General features: G+C 43.8%; 1 protein-coding gene across 1 annotated transcript in view; it reads left to right on the forward strand.

Annotated features, from left to right (window-relative positions):
• The first annotated feature begins 10,490 nt into the window (after nucleotides 1-10,490).
• ZNF41 (zinc finger protein 41) overlaps nucleotides 10,491-27,951 on the forward strand; it is a 71,323-nt gene continuing 53,862 nt past the window's right edge. The window contains exon 1 of the mRNA XM_035725793.1: nucleotides 10,491-10,513. The gene's annotated coding sequence lies outside the window, so the exon portion shown is untranslated. The remainder of the gene's footprint in view (nucleotides 10,514-27,951) is intronic.

Below are 27,951 nucleotides of genomic sequence, written 5' to 3' on the forward strand. Positions count from 1 at the left end.
AACACGAGCGGGGCTGGTGGGGGAAGAGGCAGAGGCAGAAGGAGAGGGAGAAGCAGGTTCCCTGTTAAGCAGGGAGCCTGACAGGGAGCCTGGCGTGGGGCTCGATCTCAGGACTCTGGGATCATGACCTGAGCCGAAGGCAGACACTTAACCAACTGAGCCACCCAGGTACCCCTGTATTGTTCCTTTCAGCCAAACTGTATCAGAGCATATTGCCATAACACGATTTACTTACAAAGATATATAGAGGGTTTTCCATATTTCAAGGTCTTTTGTGAATAATATTTCCCTAAGTTTTTTTAAGATTTTATTTATTTATTTGAGAGAGAGGGAATGAGAGAGAGAGCATGAGAGGGCGGAGGGTCAGAGGGAGAAGCAAGCTCCCCATTGAGCTGGGAGCCTGATGCGGGACTCGATTTTGGGACTCCAGGATCATGACCTGAGCCAAAGGCAGTCGCTTAACCAACTGAGCTACCCAGGCGCCCCAACACAGGTGATTTTTAAAATATGTTTTAAAAATATCCCCATTAATAGAATCAGCATACCATCTTCTTTGCTTCCTTTTTTCTTTTCTTTTCTTTCTTTCTTCTTTCTTTCTCTCTTTCTCTCTTTCTCTCTTTCTTTCTTTCTTTCTTTCTTTCTTTCTTTCTTTCTTCTTTCTTTCTGTCTTTTTTTTTTTTTAGAAGAAGGCTGGCTGCTCAGGTATTTGAGACGTCAGAGTAAATGTCCAACTACTCTGGAACCACATGATAGACTACACACAAAACACTACAATTGAATACTTATGCTGAGATGTCTAAAATGCCTAAGATCTTTCCAAAGTGAATTTCAGACAGGTCATCCTTGAATATGTAAATAACTTGTGTCTCAGAGATTTGAGAAAACAAATTCATGTAACTGTGAAATTTATGGGTAGTAGGGAACAGTCACAGAAATGTGCAAGCTCTTGTTACAAACAGCAACTATACCAGCAGTTTGTACTAGATAAGGATCCAGAGGAGAACTCCAGTATGTCTCCCTTACAGACTGGATTAGCTGGTAGATTCTAACATTGAAAGGTATCTACATTATATTGATGAGCAAAGCAAAACAAAACAAAAAAAAAAGTTTCAATACCCAAGGCCACTGGTCTATATTGGTATTACGAAAAGAAAAACAACGTCATATCATGTGTGTATAAATAAGTGCAATAAAAAATGCACACCATCTCCTATGAAGTATTCTTATCAAAATACAACACGTGAATCTGATCAGGCTTCTACCATCTGTTCACAGGAACTTCAGGGGATGGAGGTACAAATTATAGGCCACAATGAAGATGCAGTGAGCTAAATTCAGAATGTGAAAAATTCTAGGCCAAGTGATCAGGATGCTTTGACAATTAAAAGACAAGAATAAAAGAGAAGGAGGGAATGTGTTATTGATTAAAAGACACTTAAGAGGTGTATTAACTGCATGCAATGTGGACATTCATCCTTCTTTGAACAACCCAGTTGTAAATAAGAGACATATGAGACAATCAGGGAAATTTGAACACTGATAATATTAAGAGATTTTTAGTAAATTTTTGAGCATGTTAATGGTATTGTGGTGATGTTATTAAAACAAAGAGTCCTTATGCTTTAGAGACACATAATATAGTATTTATTTATTTATTTATTATTTTTCACAATATAGTATTTATTGACAAAATGGTATAGTGTCTAGGACTTACTCCTCAATAGTTAATTGTGGAGTTGAAATACAGGTAAAATAAATTACATGTCAATAGTTGTTGAAGCTGAGTGATAGATAAATGAGAGATTATTTTACTAACATTTTCTCTTTTTTGAATTAAAAAAAATTTTTTTAAAGTAGGCTCCACACCCAATGTGGAGATTAAGAGTCACATGTTCTACCAACTGAGCTAGCCAGGTACCCCTAGCATTTTCTCTTTTATATAAGTTTGAAGGTATCTATAATAAAAAATAATAAACACTTTTGGGGTGCCTGGGTGGCTCAGTCGGTTGAATGTCTGACTTTTGATTTTGAACCCCGAGTCCGAGTCTGGCTCCATGCTCAGTGGGGAGTCTGCTTGAGATTCTTTCCCTCTGCCCCCTTCTCTCAAATAAATAAAGAAGTAAATAAATCTCTATAAAAATAAATAAACAAATTTTTTAAAGATTTTATTTATTTGACAGAGAGAGACACAGCGAGAGAGGGAACACAAGCAGGGAGAGTGGGAGAGGGAGAAGCAGGCTTCCTACAGAGTGGGGAGCCCGATGCTGGGCTCGATGTGGGGCTCGATCCCAGGACCCTGCGATCATGACCTGAGCCGAAGGCAGACGCTTAACGACTGAGGCACCCAGGTGCCCCCAATAAACACTTTTTTTTAAAGTAGGTTTCAAAATAATGCATAATACTAGAGATTTTTGGAATAATGTTGGGCTATTTAGGCAAAAGACAGGCTGGGAAGATACATGCAAAAACAATAACAGGGGGCGCCTGGGTGGCTCAGTCAGTTAACCATCTGACTCTTGATCTCAGCTCAGGTCATGATTTCAGGGTTGTGAGATCAAGCCCTGCCTTGGGCTCCACCCTGCGTGTGGAGCCTGCTTAAGATTCTCTCCCTCCCCCTTTTCCTTTGCCCCTCTTCCCCTCTAAAAAATTTTTTAAAAATAAAAAATACACCAGCCAGGAGAAAAAAAAAGAAAAAGAAATAAAAGGTATCCAAATAGGAAGAAGTAAAATTGTCTTTGTTTGCAGAAGATATGATCTTATGTAGAGAAAATCCTAAAGACTTCACACACACATACACAAACCTGCTAGAACTAATCAATGAATTCAGTAAAGTTGCAGGATACAAAATCAACATACAGAAAACAGTCGTGTTTCTATACGCTAATAACGAAACACCTGAAAAAGAAATGAAGAAAACAATTTTATTCACGATAGCATCAAAAACAACAAAATACTTAGGAATAAATCTAACCAAGGAAGTGCAAGATCTGTACACTGAAAACTATCAAACTTTGATGAAAGAAATGGAAGAAGACACAAATAGGAAGATATGTTCATGGATCAGAAGAATTAATATTGTTAAAATGTCCATATTACCCAAAGCAATCTACAAATTCAGTGTAATCCCTATCCAAATTCCAATGGCATTTTTCACAGAATTAGAACAAACAATCCTAAAATTTGTATGGAGTCATAAGAGACTCCAAATAGCCAAAGTAATCTTGAGAAAGAAGAACAAAGCTGGAGGCATCACACTTCCTGATTTCAAACTATACTACAAGGCTGTAGTAATCAAAACAGTATGGTAGTGGCATAAAAATAGACACATAGACCAATGGAACAGAATAGAGAGCCCGGAAATAAACCCGTGCATAAACCATCAACTAGTATTCATCAAGGGAACTGAGAATACTCAAGGGGGAAGGAGTGTCTCTTTAATAAATGGTGCCATGAAAACTGGATACCCACATGCAGAAGAATGAAAGTGGACCCCTGTCTTCCACTGTCACAATAATTAACTAGAAATGGATTGAAGACTTAAATTTAAGACCTGAAACAGTAAAACTCCTAGAAGAAAACATAGGGAAAAAAACTCCTTAACTTTGGTCTCAGCAAGAATTTTTTGGATATAACAGCAAAAGCATGAGCAACAAAAGCAAAAATGAAGAAATGGCACTATTTCACACTAAAAATCTTCTGCACAGCAAAGTAAGCGATCAAACAACATGAAAAGGCAACCTCAGAAATGGAAGAAAATGTTTGTAAATGATATATCTCATAAGGGGTTGTATCCAAACTTTATATAGAACTCAAACAACGTAATACCAAACAAAAACAAAAACAAAAACAAACAAACAAAAAAAAACCCCCAACATCTCAATTACAAAGTGGACAGAAGAACTGAGTAGACAGTTTTCCACAGAAGATACACAGATGGCCAGCAGGTACATGAAAAGGTGCTTGACTCATCATCAGAGAAATGCAAATCAAAACCACAATGAGATATCACCTCCCACTAGTTAGAATGGCTGTCATCAAGAAAACAAGGGATAAGAGTGGGTGAGGGTGTGCCAAAAAGAGAACCCTCGTGCACTGTCAGTGGGAATGTAAACTGGTACAGCCTGTAGCAAACAGCATAGAGGTTCCTCAAAAAATAAAAAATAGAAATACCATATGAGCTAGCAATCCCCCTTCTGTGTATATAGCCAGAGGAACTGAAATCAGAATCTTGTAGAGAGACATCTGCTCCCCCACGTGCACTGCAACATTATTCACCACAGCCATGATATGGAAACAACCTAAGTGTCCATCAGTGGATGAATGGTTAGAGAAAGCGTGATATATATATGATATATAATGGAATATTATTCAGCCATGAGAAAGAAGGACATCTTGCCATCTGCAACAACATGGATGAAATTTAAGGGCATTATGCTAAGACAGAAGACAGCTAGTGTATGACCTTACTTGTTTGAGGACTCTAAAAAAGCCAAACTCATAGAACCAAAGAGTAGAATGGTGGTTACCAGAGGCTGGAGGGGTGAGGGAAATGGGGTGGTATTGGTCAAAAGGTACAAACTCCCAGTTAGAAGATGAACAATTTCTGGGGATCCAATGTACGGCATGGTGATTCTAGCTAACGATCCGGTATCATATACTGTAATGTTGCTAAGACCATAGACCTTAAGTGTTCTCACTCCAAAAAAGAAATGGTAACTATGTGATGGGATAGAGGTAGTAGCTACTGCTATGGTGGTAACCATTTTGCAACATATAAATGTATCAAGTCAACATGTTCTACACTCACCCTACAACGGACACAGTGTTATGTATCAATTATATCAAAGCTGGGGGTAAAAACCTACTTAGAATGGGTATAGTATTTCTTAAAGAAAATCACAAAAGTACAGTCTATAAGACAAAAATTTGGTAAATATCATCTATTTCAGAAGAACTTCTGCTCAATTAAGGGGCCCGTAGACAAAGTTAATAAACATATGAAAAATCAGGAGTAGATATTTTAAATGTCTAACACCAACCGAGGCCAATATCTAGTATATACGAGGAACTTCTGCAAATCAGTAGCCACAACGAAAAGGTAGGAACTCCAATTGAAAAATAGGCAAAGCATATGACAGGCAGTTCATAAGCAAGGTGCCAAGAAACATATGAAGAGATATTTGAGCTTTTTAATGGTTAGAGAAGTGTAAGTTAAAACAACTGTGATATAGGGGCGCCTGGGTGGCTCAGTCGGTTAAGCGTCTGCCTTCGGCTCAGGTCATGATCTCAGGGTCCTGGGATCGAGCCCCACATCGGGCTCCCTGCTCAGCGAGGAGTCTGCTTCTCCCTCTCCCTCTGCCCCTCCCCCTGCTTGTTCTCTCTCTCAAATAAATAAATAAAATCTTTTTTAAAAAAGCTATGATGTGAGAGCTGGATCATGCCACATTTTGGCAGGGATGAGGGGACAGACTCGATCCACGCCCAGGGGGTGACAGCAGCCCTTTGAGAATGCCATCTGGCACTGCTTATTTAAGTATAGCTAAGTCCTGTGACTTAGAAATCTGAGACCTAGGCAGATATCCCCGGGCAAATCCTGTCCTCACAGTGGACACAGATGAGGACATAGATTGTTTGCTCAGGGGCAGTGTGGCTGTCTGACACTGGTGGATAAACACCACGAGGGACTAAGTAACATCGGTGAATCTTGGCAACACATGCTTCACAAAACAGAAATAATCCAACTAACTGCATGACCGATACCAACAGCATTCATTTTTAACTGGAATAAACTTTATTTTTTTAGAGTAGTTTTGGGTTTGCATAAAATTGGTCAGATAGGGCAGAGTTCCCATATCCCCCCTCTCTCCATGGTTCACAGGTTCTCTTGTTAGTGAGACCTTGCATTTGTGCTATGCGTTTGTTACAATTCCTAAGTTAATGTTGATACGTGATTATTAACTGAAGTCCATGGTTTACATTATGGCTGACTCTTGGTTTTGTACGGTTCTAGGAGTTTTGACAAATGTATAATGACATGTATCCAGAATTACAGTATCGTACAGAATAATTTCATAGCTCTAAAGCTCCCCTTGTTCCATCTGTCCACCCTTCCCCCCTCTCCCCATGAAACTCTGGCAACCACTGATCTTTTTACTGTTTCTATCATTTTTTAAAATGTTTTTTATTGTGGGGCGCCTGGGTGGCTCAGTCGGTTAGGCGTCTGCCTTCGGCTCAGGTCATGGTCATGGGGTCCTGGGATCGAGCCCTGCATCAGGCTCCCTGCTCAGTGGGGAGCCAGCTTTCCCCTCTCCCTCTGCCCCTCCCCCTGCTTGTGCTCTCTCACTCTCTCTCAAATAAATAAATAAAACCTTAAAGAAAATAAAATAAAGTGTTTCTTATTGTGGTAAAAAAAAAAACACATCACAGGGGCGTCTGGGTGGCTCAGATGGTTAAGCATCTGCCTTCAGCTCAGGTCATGATCCCAGGGTCCTGGGATTGAGCCCCACGTCTGGCTCCTGGCTCAGCGGGGAGCCTGCTTCTCCATCTGCCTCTCCCCCTGCTCGTGCTCTCTCTCTCTCTCTCTCTCTCTCTCTCTCTGTTTCTCTGTGTCTCGAATGAATAAATAAAATCTTTGAAAAAAGAACTACATCTAAAATTTACCGTTGTAACCATTTCAGGTGCACAGTTCAGTAGTGCTAAGTATATACACACTGTAGGGCAACAGAGCTCAAGAACTTTTTCACCTAGCAAAACGGAGACTCAGCCCTCATTAGACAAGAGCTCCTCATCGCCTCCTCCCCCTGCTTCCAGTAACCACCCTTCTACTTTCTGTTTCTATGAATTTGACTACTTTAGATCCCTCATGAAAGTGGAGTCATCCAGGATTTGCATTTTTGTGACTGATTTATTTCACTTAGCATAATGTCCTCAAGGTTCACCCACGTTGTAGCCCGTGCCACAATTTGCTTCCTTTTTTAAAGCTGAATAATATCCCATTATATGTATGTACCACATTCTGTTTATCCACTCATCCATCCGTGGGCATCTGGGTTTCTTCTACCGCATAGCGATTGTGAATAGTGCTGCTACGAACATGGGTATACATGTCTCTATTGTTTTGCCTTTTCCAGAATGTCATATAGTTGGAACCATACAGCATGTAGCCTTTGCAGATTGGTTTCTTTCACTAAGAAATATGTATTTAAAGTTTGCCCCGTGTAGGGGCGCCTGGGTGGCTCAGTGGGCGGCTCAGTCGGTTAAGCGTCTGCCTTTTTTTTTTTTTAAAGATTTTATTTATTTATTTGTCAGAGAGAGAGAGAGAGCACAAGCAGGAGAAGGCAGAGGGAGAAGCAGGCTGCCCGCTGAGCAAGGACCCTGGGATCATGACCCGAGATAAGGCAGCCGCTTAACCCACTGAGCCACCCAGGCGTCCCTAAGTGTCTGACTCTTGATTTCAACTCAGGTCATGATCTCAGGGTCTTGAGATCAAGCCCCACATTAAGCCCCACATCAGGCTCTGCACTGGGCTGAAGCCTACTTGGGATTATCTCTCTCTCAGTCTCCCTCTGCCCCTTCCCCCACCTCTAAAAAAATAAAATAAAATAAAAAATAAATTTTAAAATTTTTTAAAAAAGAAAGTTCCTCCATGTCTCTTCATGGCTCGATAGCTCATTTGTTTTTTTTTTTTTAATAATTGAATAATATTCCATTGTGTGGATGTGCCATGGTTTGTTTTTTTCATTCACCCTTTGAAGGACATTTTGGTTGCTTCCAGTTTTCAGCAATTGTGATTAAAGCTACTATAAACATTCCTGTCTAGGTTTTAGTATGGACATAAGTTTTCAACTCATTGGGGTTAATACCTGGGAGCACAATGCCTAGATCATATGGTAAGGTTATATTTAGCTTTGTAAGAAAGTGCCAAATTCTTCCAATAAGGTTATACTATTTTGCATCCCTACCAGCAATGAATGAGAGCTCCCATTCTGGTGAAGCTTCCATATCTTTGCCAGAATTTGGTGTTGTCAGTTTTTGGATTTTAGCCATTCTAATAGGTATGTAATGGAATTTCACTGTGGTTTCAATTTGCAATTCCCTGAGGACATATGACATTGAACATCTTTTCATGTGCTTATTTGCCAACTGTATATCTTCCTTCGTGGTTAATTTTCTGTGGGGGATCAGTGATAGGAATCTGTGGCTGTCAGTGATCAGTGGACTTCAGCTATTCTTACTGTGTAAGAATCTATGCGGCAATTTGCTGTCTGTTGAGTCCAAGGAAGAAGTCCCTGGATGTCAGTTTAGTTGTCTCTTGGGTCAGTGATTTGTGATCTGTTGATGTCAAGTGATGAAGGTCTGTGAGGGTCAAGAAAATGGAGCTCTGTTGCTTAAAGCAACTGAGGGCCTACAAGAGAGTTGTTGATTGGGGGGTGGGGAATGTGTAGGTGAATGATTGGGAGGTCTATGGGTTAGTGATTGTGGTTGTCTGCAAGGTAGTGTGATTAGGGGGCATCTGGGGTGTGGGTGCCCTCGAGGTCGGCTATATCACCAGTCACTATGGGTGGCTTATGTTTTGTGGGGTCTGTGTGGGCCTTAGTCTTATGAAATCTATGTCTCTTAGTGATTAAGAGTCAGTAATTAAGAGGCTTGGGAGTCACACAAGTGGATTTCCTAGGGTACCTAGATGGAGGCAACTCTAGATCAGTAGTTTTCAACCAACACCAGATTCTGGGGTCAGCAATGCGGAGCATATGATGCAGTGATGAGGAGGCTTTGGATGTCAGCAGATGGAGCATTCTTGGAGGTCATTTCCTGGATGTGTAATGGATCAGTGAGTGACTCACAGCCCAGCAATGGCAATGACTACATCCCTACGATATAGTTACTGAGAAATCAAATATATAATCCCCCAAAACATTCAGAACAACTTCTTTGTTGTGGGGGACCCTACTGTGTGCTTTGTAGGCTCTTTAGCAGCATCCCTGGACTCTACCCTTTAACTACCAGTAGCACCATCACTACCTCATTGTAAAAACTAAAGTGTCTCCAGACATTGCCAGATGTCCTTGGCGGGGTGTGTATGGCAAAACTGCCCCCTGTTGAGAATTACGGGTCTAGAAATAAAGTCAAAGAATCACACTGAATATAAATGGTTAACCTCACCCTTAATAATGATAGAGAATCTCAGAATGGGTATACGAATGAAATACGGCTATATTGAGAGAGGAAACACTTAATATGAAAGGATAAAATGGATGAAGTGTTTTGTAAGCATGTTGTGTCTGGTTACATAGCTCGCTGTTGGCCTGCCCTTTCCAATTTGGGGAAATGACTGGCTTTCTAGAGGTTAAAGGTCATGGAAATTCAGTTCCTAAATTCCGAGGAAGGTGATGGTGGGTGTAGTTGTATTCAGAAGAAGCGTGTGGTTGATGGGAAAGTGTGGAGTCCTGAGCACTAGACATTTTGTTGTGAGGATGTCCGCGAAAAGACAAGCTTCCTGCCCCCCTGTGGACTGTCTTGATTCTAATTTGAGGTTTTGATCTGGGTGGCAGGCATGCTGCTTTCTTCTATTATTTTTGCTTGTATAAAACTTAAGGGAGATGTCTGCTTCTGGCAGGATCGAGCTGGTGCATTCTCTCCCCAGAAAGCAACTCTAAAAGCTGGAGGGGAAAAAAACGGTAAAAAAAAAAAAAAAAAACAACCACTTGGGTCCCCCCAGAATTAGACTAAACGCATCCTACACATTTAGAAGTGTTTTATTCATCAAAACGGTTCAACTGTGGCTCAGAGCAGCGTAGCTTGTGGTGTTTTGTTTTTTGTTTTTTATCCAGTGGGGGTCCCGTCCCTCCTCTGGCCCTGTTGATACAGTCGTTCAAGCAGGGCCGAGCAGAGCAGGAAAACAAGTCTCACTGCAGCTGCTAGTGATTTGGAGCATGGCCAGCCTAAGTGACTCTCTCAGCAGCAAGCAAAGGGAGGGCGCGCAGCAGTGCCGTTAGCCAGACCTGACAGCCTGTTGGGGGCAAGCAATGCACCGATCTCCTGGGAATTGAACTTGGAGGTGAGACATCCGTAGGAGACCTGATAAACTAACTCCCTATGTCTTGGGCAGACTGGGGCCCGTACCCATGTGTAGCAGAGCTCAGAGCAGACCCAAATCACCCACGTAGCTCTGGCTCACTGAGCCTGTGTGTGCACAGAAGACACGAGCAAGCCCCGTAAAAAAAATAAAAGCCAGGGCCGACTTGTCAAGGGCCTGAGGTTTGCGTGTACTCTCCAGCCATAAAGCAAAGTCAAACATGGCTTGACCTGTTTTCACACAGACAGGGGGTGACCCCTCGAAAGCCACCTTAAGGACAGACAAACAAACAAAAACCCAGCAGAATCATCAGTGGCTGCACATTGCCGGGGAGACAGACTTCACAGATTTAGCTTGGCTATAAAGCCTGAGCAAAATGCATGGACCAGCTATTTGAAAGTTCTGAAGAGTAACCAGAGGAGGAACCCCGAGTTCGAGGTACTGTTGAGATGGCGGTGAGTTTACCACTTTTTTTCTCCTCCAGGATGCTCCAGCTTGAAGTAAATGCAGTTGAAATGGGAAGTGAAGACTGTGGTATAGAAAGAGTTCCGGGAGAAGCCCTTTAGTTGTGGCGCGAGCAATAGAAAAGAGAATGCCTAAGGCTCAGAGAGAGTGTGGAAATCCCCCACCATTTTATTTTTACTTCCTCTGGTCTTCTGTGCCCAGGGCTCTAAGCAATGTTGTGGTGACACCAGCAGTGGCCAAAGGACACATACCCAGAACCCGGAGGGAGGGAAACCTTCCTTTCCAGAAGGTGGGGCTGTGGGCCCGGGAGGGAGAGACCTCCCCCGCTCCCTCCCTAGAGTGAAGAACTTGGTAAAGCAACCCCATAAAACGATTTATGAACTCCAAAGGTCAGTAAACTTGTTTTGTAAAGGGCCAAGCAGCAAATATTTTAGCCTTTGTGCACCATACACACTACCCAACTCGGCCATTATTCCAGAAAAGCTACCAATACATGAACAAATGAGTGTGTCTGGTTCCAATAAAATTTTATTTACAAAAACAGGCAGCAGCCTGGTTTTGGCTCACAGGCTATAGTTTGCTGGCCTCTGCCATAGAGGCATGAAAACTTACGTGCACACTGAACATGAATGTTGACCACAGCCCTATCCATACTTGCCCCAAACTGGAAACAACCCAAATGTCCTTCAATGAGTAAATGTGTAAACAAACCGATACCTTCATACAATAGAACATACAACTATGCTAAGTATATTCAACAATAAAAAGAAATGAACCGGGGCGCCTGGGTGGCTCAGTTGGCTAAACATCTGCCTTCGGCTTGGGTCATGATCCCAGGGTCCTGGGATTGAGCCCCGCATCGGGCTTCCTGCTCAGTGGGGAGCCTGCTTCTCCCTCTCCTCTCCCCCTGCTTGGGCTCTCTCTCTCTCTCTCTGTCAGATAAATAAAATCTAAGAAAAAAATGAACCATTGATACATGCATAAACATGGATGAATTTTAAAGTATTATGCTGAGTGAAAGAAACCAGGCTTAAAACGTTAGGTACTGTAACCTGAACGAATGTTCCTGATGATTCCATTTATATGGCATTCTAGTAAAAACAAAACTATTGGGATGGAGACAGATCAGTGGTTGCCAAGGGTTGGGATGAGAGAGAGGTTTGATTATAAAGGAGAAGCGTGAGGGAATTTTTTAAGATAGGAAACTCGTGTATACCGATTTCGGTGGTGGTTACGTGAATCAATATATGTGTTAAAACTCATTGAACTGTACACTAAAACAAGTAGTTTTACTGTATGCAAATTTTAAAATAATAATATCCTTGCATAAGAAAAATTAAAATACACTCCAGGTGGACAAAATGCTGGCTATAAAAATGTTGGATGCCAATATAGAATATTACTAAATAATCTCAGCTTGTAGAAGGCTTTTTACAGTAAGATATAAAATGCAAAAGCCAGAAGGAAAAATATTGACAAATATTACCCACATCTAAGTTCAAAATTCTTTTTTTCTTTATCTTTTATTGTGTAAGTTCAAAATTCTTGCACAATAGATCATGAATAACATTGAAAGATAAGTCACAAAAGTATAATGAAGTTAAATATCCAAAATCAAGAATTCCAACCAACCAATGGGAAAAAGATTTTTTTAAACCCAGTAGAAAAACCGGTAAGTTATATGAATAGGCGATTTATAGAAAAAGAAATACAATTGTCCAATCAACTTAGGAAATTCTGCTCAACACAAGAGAAGTACAAGGGTATTCAGCGACATGCAAATTAAAACAAATATAAGATTTAGTTTTGTTTGACTTAAAGAGTGATAGTATCCAACATTGGAGAGAGAGCATATAATCGGCAGAATCATCCACTCATAAACATGCTCTGGTTCAGTCTTTTGGAGGATAATTTGGCAGTTTTTTAAAATAAAGATTTATTTATTTTAGAGATGGGGAAGGGCAGAGGGAGAGAAGACTCTCCAGCAGACTCCCCACTGAGCACGGAGCTCCACACGTGGCGCTCGATCTCACGACCCTAAGATCATGACCTGAGCCAAAATCAAGAGTCAGACGCTCAACCGACTGAGCCACCCAGGTGTCCCTAATTTGGCAGTTTTATTAAAATTAGTACTGCCCATCTTTGTCCTAGGAATTCTATTTCTAGATATCCATTCTTCTAATAAAAGATTCACATGGATACCCAGAGAATCATGTACCACGGAATCTGCTGAGCATTCCAATGAGCATTCCAATGAAAACTTACAAGTGACCTAAAAGGGGCGCCTGAATGGCTCAGTTGGTTAAGCAACTGCCTTCGGCTCAGGTCATGATCCTGGAGTCCCGGGATCGAGTCCTGCATCAAGGCTCCCAGCTCAATGGGGAGCCTGCTTCTCCCTCTGACCCTCCACCCTCTTATGCTCTCTCTCTCTCTCTCTCATTCCCTCTCTCTCAAATAAATAAATAAAATCTTTAAAAAAAACTTAGGGAAATAAATAAATAAAATCTTTAAAAAAAAGTGACCTAAAAGTTCACTGATAGGGAAATGGCTGAACAATGGCATTCCCCTACTATGGAGTACTGACAATGTAGCAGTTAAAAATGATGAGGTAGTGAGTATATTCACTTCCTTTTGCTGCTGTAACAAATTACCACAGAGTTTGTGGTTTACAACAGCACGAAGTTATTATCTTACAGTTTTGGAGGTTGAACGTTCTAAATGGGTCTCACTGGGCTAAAATCAAAGTACTCACCAGGCTGCAAATCAACGTATTCACCAGGCTGCATTCCTTCTACGGGCTCTAGGGAAAATTCATTTTCTTGCCCTTTCTATCTTCTAGAGGTCACCTACATTCCTTGGCTTACGACTCCATTTTTCATCTTCAAAAGAGCAGCATAGAAATCTCCCCCCCCCCCTTCTACTTCTCTCTCTTAAAAAAAAAAAAATTCTATTTCTCTGCCGAGAATGCCTGTTTTTTGGGTTTTTTTCTTAAGTTTACTTATTTTTTTCAGTAATCTCTATGCCCAATGAGGGGCTTGAACTCACGACCCCGAGATCAAGGGCTGCATGCTCTACCAACTGAGCCAGCCTGGTGCCCCTGCTTCTCTCTTATAAGGACCCTTGTGATTATATTGGGACCACCCACATAAGCCAGAATAATCTCCTTGTTATAAGATAATTAATCTAATCATATCTGCAAATCCCTTTTGCCAGGTAAGGTCACATATTCCTAAAGTCCAGGGATTTCGATATGAATATCTTTGAAGGAGTCATTATTCTGAATACCACAGGTAGCTTTATATGTATCAATATGGAAATCTCCCAGATCCATATTAAACCTATATTTTTAATTGGAAAAGCAATTGGCAGAAAAATAAGAATATTCCCATTAAAGGAAAAAACACAAACTATGCATTTTTCTATGTACAATATATACGTAAATGCACAGAAAATGGTCTGGAAGGCTATCCAGTAAGCTGACCCACAGCAGTGACCTCACTGTATTCTAGGATTGGAGTGGGTGGTTTAGTGTAGGACAATGAGTTCAGATTGGGGCAGGTCAGAAAGCCGCAGAAGATATTTTTTTTTCAAGATTCCTTCAAGAGATCTCTTCAAGCAGATGGAATCTTCAAGAGATTGCATCAAGCAGATGGAATGAATAACCTATGTTTATTATTTACAAGCATGGACTCGAGGCCAGATTACCTGGATTTGAATCCCAGCACTGACTCTTTCTAGTCTGTGATTTGGGGTGATATGAGATAATAGAAAAAATACAGTTTGGTTTCTGCTCCCAGTTCCTGGCACAGAGCTTCAAAACCCCTTGTCATTTCCTTGGTGATAAGAGCACTAGAAGCACATTTTGTTCTAATATTTGTTCTTTGACCCTGCTTCCTGACACAGGGCTCCTGAAACTCTTGTAATTTCCTGGGTGATGGGAGTGTCTTTAGTTCTAATGAGGCAACTGTGGGTGGTCTCCCAGATGAGGACTGGTCACTGGAAAGACCAAGCCGTGATTAGACGCTTGGGATTTTTCAGCCCCACCCCCATTCTCTCCAAAAGGGAGAAGGGCTGGAAATGGAGTTAATGAGCAGCCATGCCTAGATGATAAAGCCTCCATAAAATCCCAAGAGGATAGGGTTCAGAGAGCTTCTGGGTTGGTGAACACGTGGAGGTGCTGGGAGAGTGGCCCCTGGAAGACAGCACGGAAGCTCCGCCTCCTTTCCCCATACCTAACCCTACCAGTCTCTTTCAGATGGCTGTTCATCTGTATCTTTTATCATATTCTTTTATAATAAACCAGTAAATGTAAATAAGCTGTTTTCCTGGGGCGCCTGGTGGCTCAGTTGGTTAGACAACTGACTCTTGATTTCAGCTCAGGTAATGATCTCAGGGTCGTGAGATCGAGCCCTGCGTGGGGCTCCGAGCTCAGCCGGAAGTCTATTTGGGATTCCCTGCCTCTCCCTCTGCCTCTCCCCCTGCTCACTCTCTTTCTGTCCCTCAAACAAACAAATAAATAAATAAATAAAATCTTAAAAATAAAATAAACCATTTTCCTGAGTTCTGTAAGCCACTCTAGCAAATTAATTAAACCCAAAGAGGGCATCATGGGAACCTCTGATTTATAGCCCATCTGTCAGAAGCAGGGTGACAACCTGGAACTTGGGATTAGCATCTGACAAAAGGGAAGGGGGCAGTCTTGTGGGACTGAGCCCTTAACCTGTGGGATCTGACATTCTCTCCAGGTAGATCATGTCAGAATGAGTTAAATTGTAGGATGCCCCCTCTGGTGTCACAGAGAATCACTTGGTGTGGGGAAAACCCTCCATGCATTTGATGACCAGAAGTGTCAGAAGTGAAGTGTTCTGCAGAGCGCCTTCGTGTCTCAGTCGGTTAAGCGTCTGCCTTCAGCTCAGGTCATGATCCCATAGTCCTGGGATCGAGTCCTGCATCAGGCTCCCTGCTCAGCAGGGAGTCTACTTCTCCCTCCCCCTCTCCCTCTGCCGCTCCCCTGCTTGTGCTCTCTCTCTCTCAAATAAATTAAAAAAAAATCATAAAAAAAGAAGTGAAGTGTTTTGTGCGTGAGTAAAGGAGACTCACAGGAGGGAGAACTGTAGGTCCTACCTACACAGGTACTTACTTAAACTTTCTGCGCTTCAGTCTCCTCAACTAATAAAATAGAGAAAACTCAGATTACGTTTCTCATCAGGTGGTTGTGGGATATATGTGAGGTGCCTACAGCAGTACCTGTTACATAAGTGTTTGCTGCTAGTATCATTACTATTAACCTAACATGTGGAATATGTTGATAACATTTATACCGCTAAGAAGAATTCCAAGTTCAATTACTGGTAAGCATAGAGAAAATTAAATAAACCGCTAAACCAGACAATCATTAGCTGTAGGAAAAGCGAAAAGGTGAGCAGGAAAGGAAAAATAATCAAACCACAACATGGCTCAGCAGTGAATAGCTTACATGGTCGAAAAAATAAATACTGACCTTAGATCTAGTTAAGTTACACAGTCATGTTAGGAGGATGGAGCTCGGGAAGTGAGGGTGTGAATGCTGGAAAGGGGGGTGGCATGCATGGGAGAGAGATGAATCCTTATCTCCTGTGCTGGAAAGACAAAATACCATGCCTGCAAACGAATGAACGAGCAATATACCTATGTAATTTACAGATGGGAGGTAAGAGCAAAAGAATCAATTAAATGAATTCGAAGTAGTTTCCCCTTTGAGAAGCTGGTAAAGGGGTGGAGGAGTCAAGGAAATGCTTTTTTCTTTTCTTTTCTTTCTTTCTTTTTCTTTTTTTGTAACAGGCTTTGGAGAAATTTGCCAATTTTTACTGTAAAGCCGGCGTAATGTTGTTTTATTTGTTTGTTTATTGAAGTATAATTAACACACCGTGGTGCAGCCACTGTGGAAAATAGTATGGGGGTGTCTCCTGGGTGGCTCAGATGGTTAAGCATCTGCCATCGGCTCAGGTCACGATCCCGGGGTCCTGGGATCGAGCCCCACATCGAGCTCCTGGCTCAGCGGGGAGCCTGCTTCTCCCTCTCCCTCTGCCTCTCCCCCTGCTCATGCTCTCTCTCTCTCTCTCTCTGTATCTCTGTCAAATGAATACATTTTTAAAAATCTTTAAAAAATAGTATGGGGGTTCCCCAAAAGATTGAAAATAGAACTACCATAAGATTCAGTAATTCCACTACTGGGTATTTACCCAAAGAATATGAAAACAGTAATTCAAAAAGACATATACACCACTGTGTTTATTGCAGTATTATTTACAATAGCCAATATACGGAAGCAACCCAAGTGTCCATCGACTGATGAATGGATAAAGAAGGGGTAGATATATACATTGGGACAGTACTCAGCCATGAAAAAGGATGAGATCTTGCCATTTGCAACAACATGGGTGGACCTAGAGGGTATAATGCTAAGTGAAATAAGTCCGTGAGAGGTGTAACCTTGATATAACCTAATTTCTGTAATTAGTAACCTTATCTGTCATTTCTGTCATTTCTGTAACCTAATCTGTTTCTAATTTTCTGATGTCATTTTGTTTCTTGCTATGCCTTCTGGTTAGAGACAAATTTACAGTTCAAACTGTCCTGGTGTTGATATTCTTCTCTCTCTCTCTCTCTCTCTCTCTCTCTCTCTCTCTCTCTTTTCCCTGATCCTAAATTTTACCAGTTTATTTGGCCATTTTGTTACAGGGCATCTTAGAAAAATCCTAAAATTCAATGGAAAACAAAGGAGGCAATAATAAACTGATGATGAAGTGATAAACCACCAGGAACTTGTTCATTTCTGTCCGTGTCACAGGACACCAGCCATGTGGTGCTCACTCTCAGCAGAAAGATAGTGATCTGTCTCAGGGGCATTGAGTCTGCCCTCTGTGCTCCTGTGACCCACCTGCCCCTCCCCTGAGGCCCTGGTGACAGGTCAGGGCTGTCTCCTCACTGAGCGAATTCCTGCCCCTGGAGTCCTCTCCCTCCTCACCTCACACAAACTGCCACGTCCCTCTGCAGCCAGGACCGAGGGCCACTGGGGAGAACTCCGGTTAGCTGGCATGTTCCCGCTGGGCCTCAGCTCAAGGGCTCTCTTGCTGATGACTCTGCTCTTCCCAGGAGCTCGAAGCCAGCCGGGCAGCCGGGGACTCAATCAGGGCTGCTGGGGCCAGGAGGTAGGTCCTGCAGCCTCCGCTTCGGGGTCTGCCCCAGGGTCTCCGCAGAGACTCCAAGAAACCCTGGAGAGCCAGTGTGCACGTGATCAGTCACCATTCACCCCACAAAATTTTAACATGTACTGGATAAGAGGTGGTATCAAGGGATTGTTACCTTTGTGAGGTGTATAAGGGTCTTGTGGTTACATTCAGACAAGCAGTATTTGTTTATTAAAGATATACACTGAAGTATTTATAGGTGAAATAACATCTGGGATTTTCCTTGAAAATGCTCCAGCAAGGGCAAGGTACACTGATGTCTGCAACTTATTTCGCAATGCATCGGTAAACGTGGTAGATTGAGCCACGCAACAGCAAAAGGCAGCAAAGTGGTGATGACCAGGGGCCTCTGCTCATTCTCAGCTTCAGGGAGGAGCAGAGGGAGTACCCGACAGGTGTCCACAAGCGGAAGTTGGAGCAGAAGAAGGAGGCTGTTAACCTTAAGGCAGTAGCAGTTCAAGGCGCCGAAGCTCTGGGAGGAGTGCCCCTGGGAATTCTTGCAGGTGCTGGCAGTGAGAGGAGGCTCTGGGAGAGGCAGATGAGCCACAGGGGCTGGTGACCACAAACACAGAGTTGGTGCAGTATAACCACCCCAACCACAAAGCCACTGTGAGCACCATCAGCGGCCGGGACCGCTCTGGGACCTGCCTGAGCAAGGGGCCAGGCTGGGGTCCATGGAGGCAGCATCATCCATGGAGAAGCCAACCAGAGCCATACTCAGGAAGTCCAGAGCCACCCCCCCCCAGCTAGCTACCCCAGTGGCTCTCTTCTCTCCCACTATTGCTGCATGTACAGTCACACGAAGGTCAAGAGCAAACACCCTGGACTGATGGAGGACTCCACCAAGAAGCATCTCAGTAACAACCAGTAAGACCCAACCCCACTGGCTGATAAGCAAAGCCCGGCAGAGCCGGGAGGGAGCCCCTGGAACCAGGCCATGCTCCCAGCCTAGGCTGCAAGGACCTGTCCTGTTCAGGTGTGTGGCTATTCCTGTGACCCAACCCAAACTGGGATGATCACTCCACAGCCCCAAGTTGGAATGCCAGCACCTCTCCAGCCTGGGGCCTGGACCCCAGAAGGAGCAGGTAGCTGAGAGCTGGTCTCCCCAGGCAAAAGCCTTCGGAGCCAAGTTTGAGGCACTCAGCCTTCATCGGATTTGTGAAACTAAGTGCACTGGTGGTTGGTTTGCCCTTGGCCCAATTCTGCGCCAAGGGCAGGTTTCTGGGGTATGGAAACAGGTGGGGGGAGTGGGTCCGTCCTTACTCTCCAGTAGTTTTCCCTGTGGGTATGAAGAGATAGTGTTAGATCTGGGCCCCTAACCAAGAGTGGAAGCAGCTGAATTCCCCACCCCCAAACTTGGGCAGCGCCCTGAGGCTTCCAGCAGCTTTCAGACAGAGCCCAACAAAGAAAGAGTGATTAAGGCCTTTTGAGGAAAGTGCATCTTGACTCGCCTGAAAGCCTGGCCTTCTGCAAGGGCTGCCGTTTCTTCACACTCCTTCCAGATGGAGCGATGAAAACCAGCCTTGTCCCTTCTTGTCCCAGCTTCGGAGTGGCGCGCCTCACTTACACACAGCACTGTTTTCCGGACCAAGCAGGGCCATTGGCAGAATCCAGGTCCACCTGCGCCAGGGAGATGTGGTGCCAGTGAGGACTACCTGAGCCCTTGTTGGACCCCACCTGCCACTTGCCGGTTCCTCTTATTCTGGGGCCAGAGCACAGGAATCTTGGGTTATAAACCCCAGACGGGGGAGCTATGTTGGGTCCTAACACTAGGATTGCAAAAGGGAGTAAGATGTGCCCTCAGCTGCCCACAAAGTTCATGAAGCAGTGAGAGAGATGGTCAAGATGACAGGATGGTGCTGTCATGGGGGCACAGTTGTAGGGTCTCCCCAGACCCGGGATGTGGCAGGCTTGGGAATGGTGGCTCAGTTATGCTGTACCTGGGGGCGGACAGGTGCTCTCCCATGTCACTATCAAAACCCACCATCTGGTGATGCCTGCTGATGGCAGGTGAGGGGCCACACTTGGGCACGGGAATGCAAAGCTCAGCTTTGGGTGGCTTAGTGGGTTAAGCATCTGCCCTCAGCTCAGGTCATGATCCCAGGGTCCTGGGATCGAGTGCCGCATCAGGCTCCCTGCAAAGCGGGGAGTCTGCTTCTCCCTCTACCCCTTCCCCCTGCTTGTGATCCCTCTCTCTCTCAAATAAATACATAAGATCTTTAAAAAATAAAATAAATAAAAATTTAAAATAGACAAATACTGCACGATTCCACATATAGGAGGTCCCTAGGGTAGTCGAAATCATAGAGACAGAAAGTAGAATGGTGGGTGCCAGAGGCTGATGTGGGGCAGGGAAGGTGGGGAGTTAGCGTTTCATGGGTCCAGAGTTTCAGTTTTGCAAGATGAAAAGTTCTGGAGGTTGACTGCACAGCAGTGTGAAAATACTTCACACTACCAAACTGTACACTTAAAAACAGTTAAGACGGCATATTTTATGTTATGCGTATTTTACCACAATTCTGTTGTTGTAATTTTTAAATTTACTGGGCAAATGCATCGTGGAGGCACTTGAGAGAGGCCACAGTGCTGGATACAGTATACAAAGTGCAGTAAAAATCGACTCTAGATTTTAGTCATGCTGAAATACTGGAACTACCACAAAACTCTGAGCAAAATTAATGAGTTTCTATTTCAGTTCTTCCTCTTTTTAGATGTGAAAATAGAAAGAAGGTAATTTTCACTTGCTTTGTCTTAAAGATGTGTATGAAAATTCCTGTCGGTCAATGCAAAGGTATTTTCAGACCAAGAGTACAGAGAATTTACCATCAATGTTCTGGGCTTGAGAAAAATATTTCACAAAATTCTCTAACCTTAAAACAGAAATCTCGAAATGAGGAAAACAGTAGCAAGAAATGACTCTGATAATACACGCATAAAATGAAATCTAAATGGATGATGACTGGGCATTTAAGATAAATATCCTCTGCTGTAAGAGGAAAAGAAAAGCAATAATAGCCCAGGGCCTGAATATTTTTATTAAAAAAAAAAATACTGGAGCACCTGGGTGGCTCAGTCGTTAAGCACCTGCCTTCGGCTCAGGTCATGATCCCGGGGTCCTGGGATCGAGTCCCACATTGGGCTCCTTGCTCAGCGGGGAGGCTGCTTCTCCCTCTCCCACTCCCCCTGCTTATGTTCCCTCTCTCGCTGTGTCTCTCTCTGTCAAATAAATAAATAAAAATCTTTTAAAAATTAAAAAATATAGATTGAGAAAGCCATGTATCACAAAAAGTATAAGCTTACGGGGTTTATGATAAGGCAAACAACTTCCTTGTCACCACTACCAAATTCAAGAAAGAGCTTTGCCACTCATCCCAGAAACCTCATCCAAATTCAACCCATGAACCATTACACTGACTCTATAGCGATTTTTTCCTTGCATTTTTTAAATTGTTTTATTGCCCAACTGTACATCCCAAACATTGTAGTTTAGTCTTCTCCATTAAAAAAAAAAAAGTTGTTAGGTTTTTGGGGCTCTTGGCTGGTTCAGTCAGAAGAGCATTCAACTCTTGATCTTGGGGTCATGAGTTCAAGCTGCATGTTGGGTGTAGAGATTATTTAAATAAATAAATTTTAAAAAATTGTTAGGGGGCACCTGGGTGGCTCAGTCGTTAAGTGTCTGCCTTCGGCTCAGGTCATGATCCCAGCGTCCTGGGATCGAGCCCCGCATTGGGCTTCCTGCTCCGCAGGGAAGCCTGCTTCTCCCTCTCCCACTCCCCCTGCTTGTGTTCCTGCTCTCACTAACTCTCTCTCTCTCTGTCAAATAAATAAATAAAATCTTTTAAAAAATAAACATAAAAATAAAAAAATTGTTAGGTTTTTAAGTCTCTTACTTTTCCAAGTTCTTGCTCAGGTCTGGATTTGAGCGATTGCATACATGCGGTGCAGTGTCTAGAAAACCTACACTCCTCTTCCTATGTGTTTCTCCTCTCGTGTCACATGACTGCCATGCTCCCAACCCTTCTGACACCAGACGTGCGGGCGTCTTCCCCATGCCAAGCAATTCTGTGACACCAGCTGAGTGTCCTTCAATTTAACTTAATTCTGACACTACCTGAAGATAGGGGTCAGATCCCACAAGGTAAGGGCTCAGCCCCACAAGACTGCCCCCTCCTCTCCAATTCAGATGCCAATCCCAAGACCAGGTTGTCACCTGTGCCTCTGACTCGTGGGCTATAAATCAGAGGTTCCCATGACAGCACCTTTGGTTTCCATTGATTTGCCAGAGAGGCTCACAGGAAACCAGTTTACTTACTGTTTACCAGTTTATTACAGAAGGATATGATAAGGGATACGGATGAACAGCCAGATGGAAGAGTTGCATAAGACAAGGTATGCGAAGGGGTGGGGGAGCGTCCATATCCTCTCCGGTGCATCACATTCCCAGCAGCCCCACATGTTCACCAACCTGGAAGCGCTCCAAACCATGTACTTTTGGGTTGTTATGAAAGCTTCATCATGTAGGCATGATCGATGGTTAACTGTTTCCAGTCCCAGGGCGGTGCTGAAAATCCCAATCTTCTAATCATGGCTTAGTCTTTCTGGTGACCAGCCTCCATCCAGGACTCACCTAGAGTCATCTCATTAGAACAGAAGACATTACTGTCACCCAGGAAATTCCAAAGGACTTGTGAACTCTGTGCCAGGAACCAGGCTCAAAGACCAAATATTAGAACAGAAGATGCTCCTCGTGCTCTTAATGCTTTGGAAATTAGAAGGATTTTAGGAGCTCCGTGCCAGGAACCAAGAGACAGAGACCAATATAGATTTTTTCTATTATGTCCCATGCAGGTCAACGTATTTCTCTGTACTCTTGTTTCCTGCAAATTGGCAACTGGATGCAGAGGCCAGATCTGGTTCAGGTTTGATCTCTTTGGTAATATTACAGATAGGGACGTGTCTTCTCATCAGGGGGCACATATTGTCTGATTGTCATTCTTTTTGTGATGTTAGAAGCTGAGATTCTCAATGCCTAGATCTGCTCATTAGTGATTGCAAAATAATGATATTCAAATTTTAACAATTTGTTTTCATTTGTTAATTGCAATACTTTTATAGAGATGCTTTCAGCCATCTGTTGTTTGGTTACCAAAGCTATAGGTCACATAGGAAGGGCAGGATAAATGCTTTCTTCTTTCCCCCTTTGTTTGCCAGTTTTCAAGAGAATGGATTGGTTCTCTATCATCTTCCAAAGTCATGACTTGATTAAACATCATTGTGAAGTCATTAATGTAAACATGTTAGATGGGTTTCAATCAAATTGCAGTTATTATCTTCTTGAAGCTCAAATGATCTCATCTGTGGCCAATGGGAGACTCCTGAAGCTGGCCCCGGGGTCCTTTGACCATGACCCTAGGAGGTTTTGACAGCTTCCTCACAATCTGTTACGATGACAAGATTCTAGGGTCATCTTGAACATTTCCAATCCCAGACCTGGAATCAGCCATTTCCCCAAGAAACACTGATTTCTTTTCATGGGAAATGGTATTTCAAGGCTACAGTCTGGGTTCCAGGATTGCTAGCGAATGAGTTGGTCATTATTTCTAGGCCTCTTCAGCAGATAGAACTAGAAAATACATGCACACACACACACACACACACACTCTCTCTCTCTCTCTCTCCTTTTTTTAAATGCACTATCTTATGAGATCATACTGATATTTCCAATTCAAATTCAAGAATACAGATTTTTGGTTTTTTAACCTCTTGTGTATTGTATCCATATTTCCTTTTTCCACACCCAAAACACAGGTTCTCGAAGATAACAGGGGATGATAGAATATCTCATAATTATTCATTGACTCTATCCCACTGTGTTAGGGGTTCCCAAGATCACCTCACATTCGGTGACTCGCTAGAAAAACTCATAGGATATAGTCGTATTCACAGCTGAGGTTTATTACAGCAGCAGGATTTGTAACAGAAAAAGTAAGGGAAAAAGACATAAATAGGCAGAGTCTAAAGGATGCCATGCACAGGCTTTCTTATGCTGTCTCCCTCCCACGATGGGTCACGCAGAGCTCAATGTTCCCTAGCAACTAAAATGCAGTGACTCACGCGTGATGCTTCTACCCAGGGAAACCATTATAAACTCAATGCCCAGTTACTGGGGGGCTGGTCACTAGGCGTTCTCTGCCTAGTACATACCAAAAGTCCAGACCCTTTTTTTTTTTTTTAGGATTTTATTTATTTATTTGAGAGAGAGAAACAGAGATAGCGACAGAGCACAAGCCAGGAGGAGAGGGAGAAGCAGGCTTCCCGCTGAGCGGGGAGCCCTCCCCAGGGGGCTCAATCCCAGGATCCTGGGATCATGACCTGAGCCAAAGGCAGACGCTTAACGACTGAGCCACCCAGGCACCCCAAAAGTCCAGACTCTTAGGAGGAAAGCGGATGAGCAGCATAAACCACACTGTTTGCACAAATAGTCTGGGTACAGTGAGCCATTCTGACCAGTTAAGGAATAGCGGGACCACCCCCCAAATGCAAGTTCCCAGCCGAGTGTCAACCTTGCAAGCAGATCTTTCAAAGTTTAGCATTTCTGGCCTGCTTTATTAACCTCTTTCTGGATAGTCCACCCTTGGCCCTTGGCCAAGTCAACTTTACAGCAAAATTATCAGTAGGACCACATGCAGCAGGGTGAGACCAACCTGCAGTCTTGACCTCATTCACACCCTCCAGGGGTCCTAGATTTCACCAGTTAAAACAAATCCCATTAACCACAAAGATCTGTCTTAGAAAGTCAGGTGGCTTCTTCCTTAAGTTTCTATAGTAACCTTTTTGGACCTGGCTCATGGCATCCATTCAGACCTGGTGTACTCTGGTCAGGAAGTGGAAGCTAACCTGAAAGTCTTCCAGGCTGAGGCAATGTCGAGATAGTCCAGGCACACACACACAGGAGGTGCAGTCCCAGAGGACACGAGTGGCACCCCAGGAACGTTTACAATTGTTAGGGCACCCCAAGCAGGACAGATGTTAGTCACACAGTATGGGTTAACAGGCCCCCCCCCCCCCCAGTGTGGCCTCCCGCCCAGTCCAATCCAAATAATTCCGTTTAGTCCTTGGTTCAGAGGGATGGCCTGAAAGCAAGCCAGTTTCCATTGGTTCTGCTTGTCTGAGACATATGTCTTCCCTCTCATGAGTGTGGACGGCATCTGGAGGTGTCAGAGCCCCTGGCATGTGACGTGGGCTCATCAGTCAGTTTGCATTCAAGGTGCTCACAGCAGTTTGGAAATCAAACACCGTGGGGGCATTTTTCTGCCAGAAGACAGAAAGCTTCCAGAACAGTTCAGAAAAGCAAAGATCATTAATGCCCCCCTGTACTCCCTGGCTCCTCCCCAGATGTCTCTTAATTTCTCCACGGTTACACCATCAGTGTGTCTCACTCAGTGACCTAACCTTACATTTCCCAAGCATTTTATTCTCCACCAAAGCTTTTGTCTGAAAGGGTTGCATGCAAGAAGGACAGAAACATTTTCCCCAGAAAAACATTGTTATACAATTTTAACCAGACGGATGCATCATGTCCTGGAATTGGTCGGGAAGAATTCTCAACTTTCAATTTTTTTTCAAAATGGGTTTACATAACCTCCCACTCCTTTCATCCTGATCATTTTCCCAGCGAACAGCCTAGAAAAACATCAAGCCTTGCTGGGGACAGCTGCGTTTGGTAATCAAATGCCTGGCAAATGCGTGTGTAGCAGAGAGAGAGAGAGAGATGAAGAGTCAGGCTATCAATTCAGAGGTACAAACTGCAAGTAATCTGGAAATTCGAACACAGCAAGTCAACAGCAGCGAGACATCTCCAAGAGAGGGTCAGGAGTCCCATCTGTGGGTGAAGGGTTACATTCCCTGTAATGTCGCCCCCAAAATTAGTCTCTGTATCAGTAACATAAAGCCAACCAGAGGGGCGCCTGGGTGGCTCAGTCGGTTAAGCGCCTGCCTTCGGCTCAGGTCATGATCCCAGAGTCCTGGGATGGAGCCCAGGCCTGAGCCCGCATGCAGCCCTGCATCCAGCCCTGCATCGGGCTCCCTGCTCAGTGGGGAGTCTGCTTCTTCCTCTCTCTCTGCCCCTTCCCCCACTCATACTCTCTCTCTCTCATTCTCACTCTCAAATGAATAAATGAAGTCAACCAATCAATCAATAAAAATAAAGCAACCAGCAGCTCCATTTCAGAGAACAGCCCTCTCCTGTGGGCATCTGTATGATATTCAAATAGACCCATGGGTCTGCTTCTGATTGTTTTGTTGGTTTGGTTTGTTTGTTTGTTTATTTGTTGAGAACAAATTGGTGGTTGTCAGAGGTGGGGGATGGGCGGAATAGGTGAAGGGAATTAAGAGGTATACACTACCAGTTATAAAATAAATAAGTCACGGGGATGAAAAGTACAGGGTAGAGAATATAGTCAATAATATTGTAGTAACGTCGTATGGTGAGAGATAGTGACCGCACTTAACCGTGGTGAGCCCTGCATATTGTATAGAATTGTCCAATCATCACACTGTACACCTGAAGCTAATATAACATTGTCAACGGTACTTCAGTAATAAAAGATAAAAATGAAAAAAGCTCAAATATCCTATTCAAACCGCACCCGTGGTATGTTCCTAGCTTATGCCCCCCCCCCCGCCGCCCACCCCCCCACCAGGCTGTGTTAAATAGGCAACCGTTCCAGAATCTGAGTTCTGTTCTCTGAGATGTGCTTTCAGTTCAGCACAACTCACCGTTGGGCCAGAACAGCTGCCGAAGCCGGTGTCAGCTTTCAGCTTAGAGTCAGGCCCCGGCAATTAGGATCTGGGAATCCAGGATTTATTTTCAAAGCCAGCAGCTTTTCTTCCGTAGCAGCAAAAGCCAAGACAAGGAAGGGCCGGACAGCTGCGTTCCCAGTCCCAGTGCCAAGCAAAGCTTCCCTAATAGCCCTTTTTATCTTGTCAGTTTTAGAATGCAAGCCGACCCACTCAAACATACGTGCGAGCGGCTGGAAAGCCAGCAGCAGCCTCTATGGGGGCCAGGCATCTCGTTTCCAGAAGAGCACCTTAGCAAACTAAAAGCTGAGTTTCCCAACTCCAGAAGTGCCCTTTCTATCTGGAGACTGCCTCTTTTCTTTTTCTTTCTTTTTTTTTTTTAATATTTTATTTATTTATTTATTTATTTATTTATTTATTTATTTATTTGACAGGTAGCGAGTACAAGCAGGGGGAGTGGCAGGCAGAGGCAGAGGGAGAGGGAGAAGCAGGCTTTCTGCAGAGCAAGGACCCCGATGTGGGGCTCGATCCCAGGACCCCGGGATCATGACCTGAGCCGAAGGCAGAAGCTTCACCAACTGAGCCACCCAGGTGCCCCAGACTGCTTCATTTCATGGTGTCTTTTTCCAGAGACCCCAATAGGGGAAAACCATTCGTTATAGAGTCTTGCTCTGTCTCCCATACTTAAAAGACTTTAAACTGCCATCTGTCCCCAGGCAAGACAAAGCGAGGGAGATAGGAGCCACCACCACTTTTTGCTACTTCTACAGCTTTCCTTGACCCGGATGACCTGCCAAGCGCCGATGAAACGTCTGTCACTTTACATCCATTTTTTTTCATGCCCCCAGATGCAGTAGCCACAAGATCCAATGGCTTTTTAAAAATTCCCCTTTCTTTTATCCTCGAACCCCTAGCTGTAAAACGGCATTTACAGGGTTAACATTACAGCTGCGGGAGCTGGGAGCTCGGAGCAGCCAAGTAAGGAGCCCCCCCCCCCCCCCCCCCCCCCCCCCCCCCCCCCGCAACGGAATAGGGCAGCTGCTAAGCTGGGGGAAAAAAAGGCTAGAGTGTTTTTTTGTTCGTTTCTTTTCTTTGCCATTTTTGTCCCTCTGGTTTATCTAAAGCCTTGCTCCAAGCCCTCGGATCCAATTTAGCTATTTTTCTTCCACTTGGAGGAGAGAGCAACGCTTAACATTTTTGGTCCACCCCAAAATCCGCCTTGGGGAATTTGGAGATCGGTTCCCCTCCTACCTGGAGGAGAGAGCAACTACAAACTAATTTTGATTTGTCTTTAACTCATACAAAGCTCACTTGGTGGGGGGCATATTTGGGCCCTTTCTCCTCAAACAGAAACCAAAGCCACCTTCTTTTTCCTCCCTTTAG

The sequence above is a fragment of the Zalophus californianus genome, chromosome X (assembly GCF_009762305.2).
Source record: "Zalophus californianus isolate mZalCal1 chromosome X, mZalCal1.pri.v2, whole genome shotgun sequence".
Lineage (NCBI taxonomy): Eukaryota > Metazoa > Chordata > Mammalia > Carnivora > Otariidae > Zalophus > Zalophus californianus.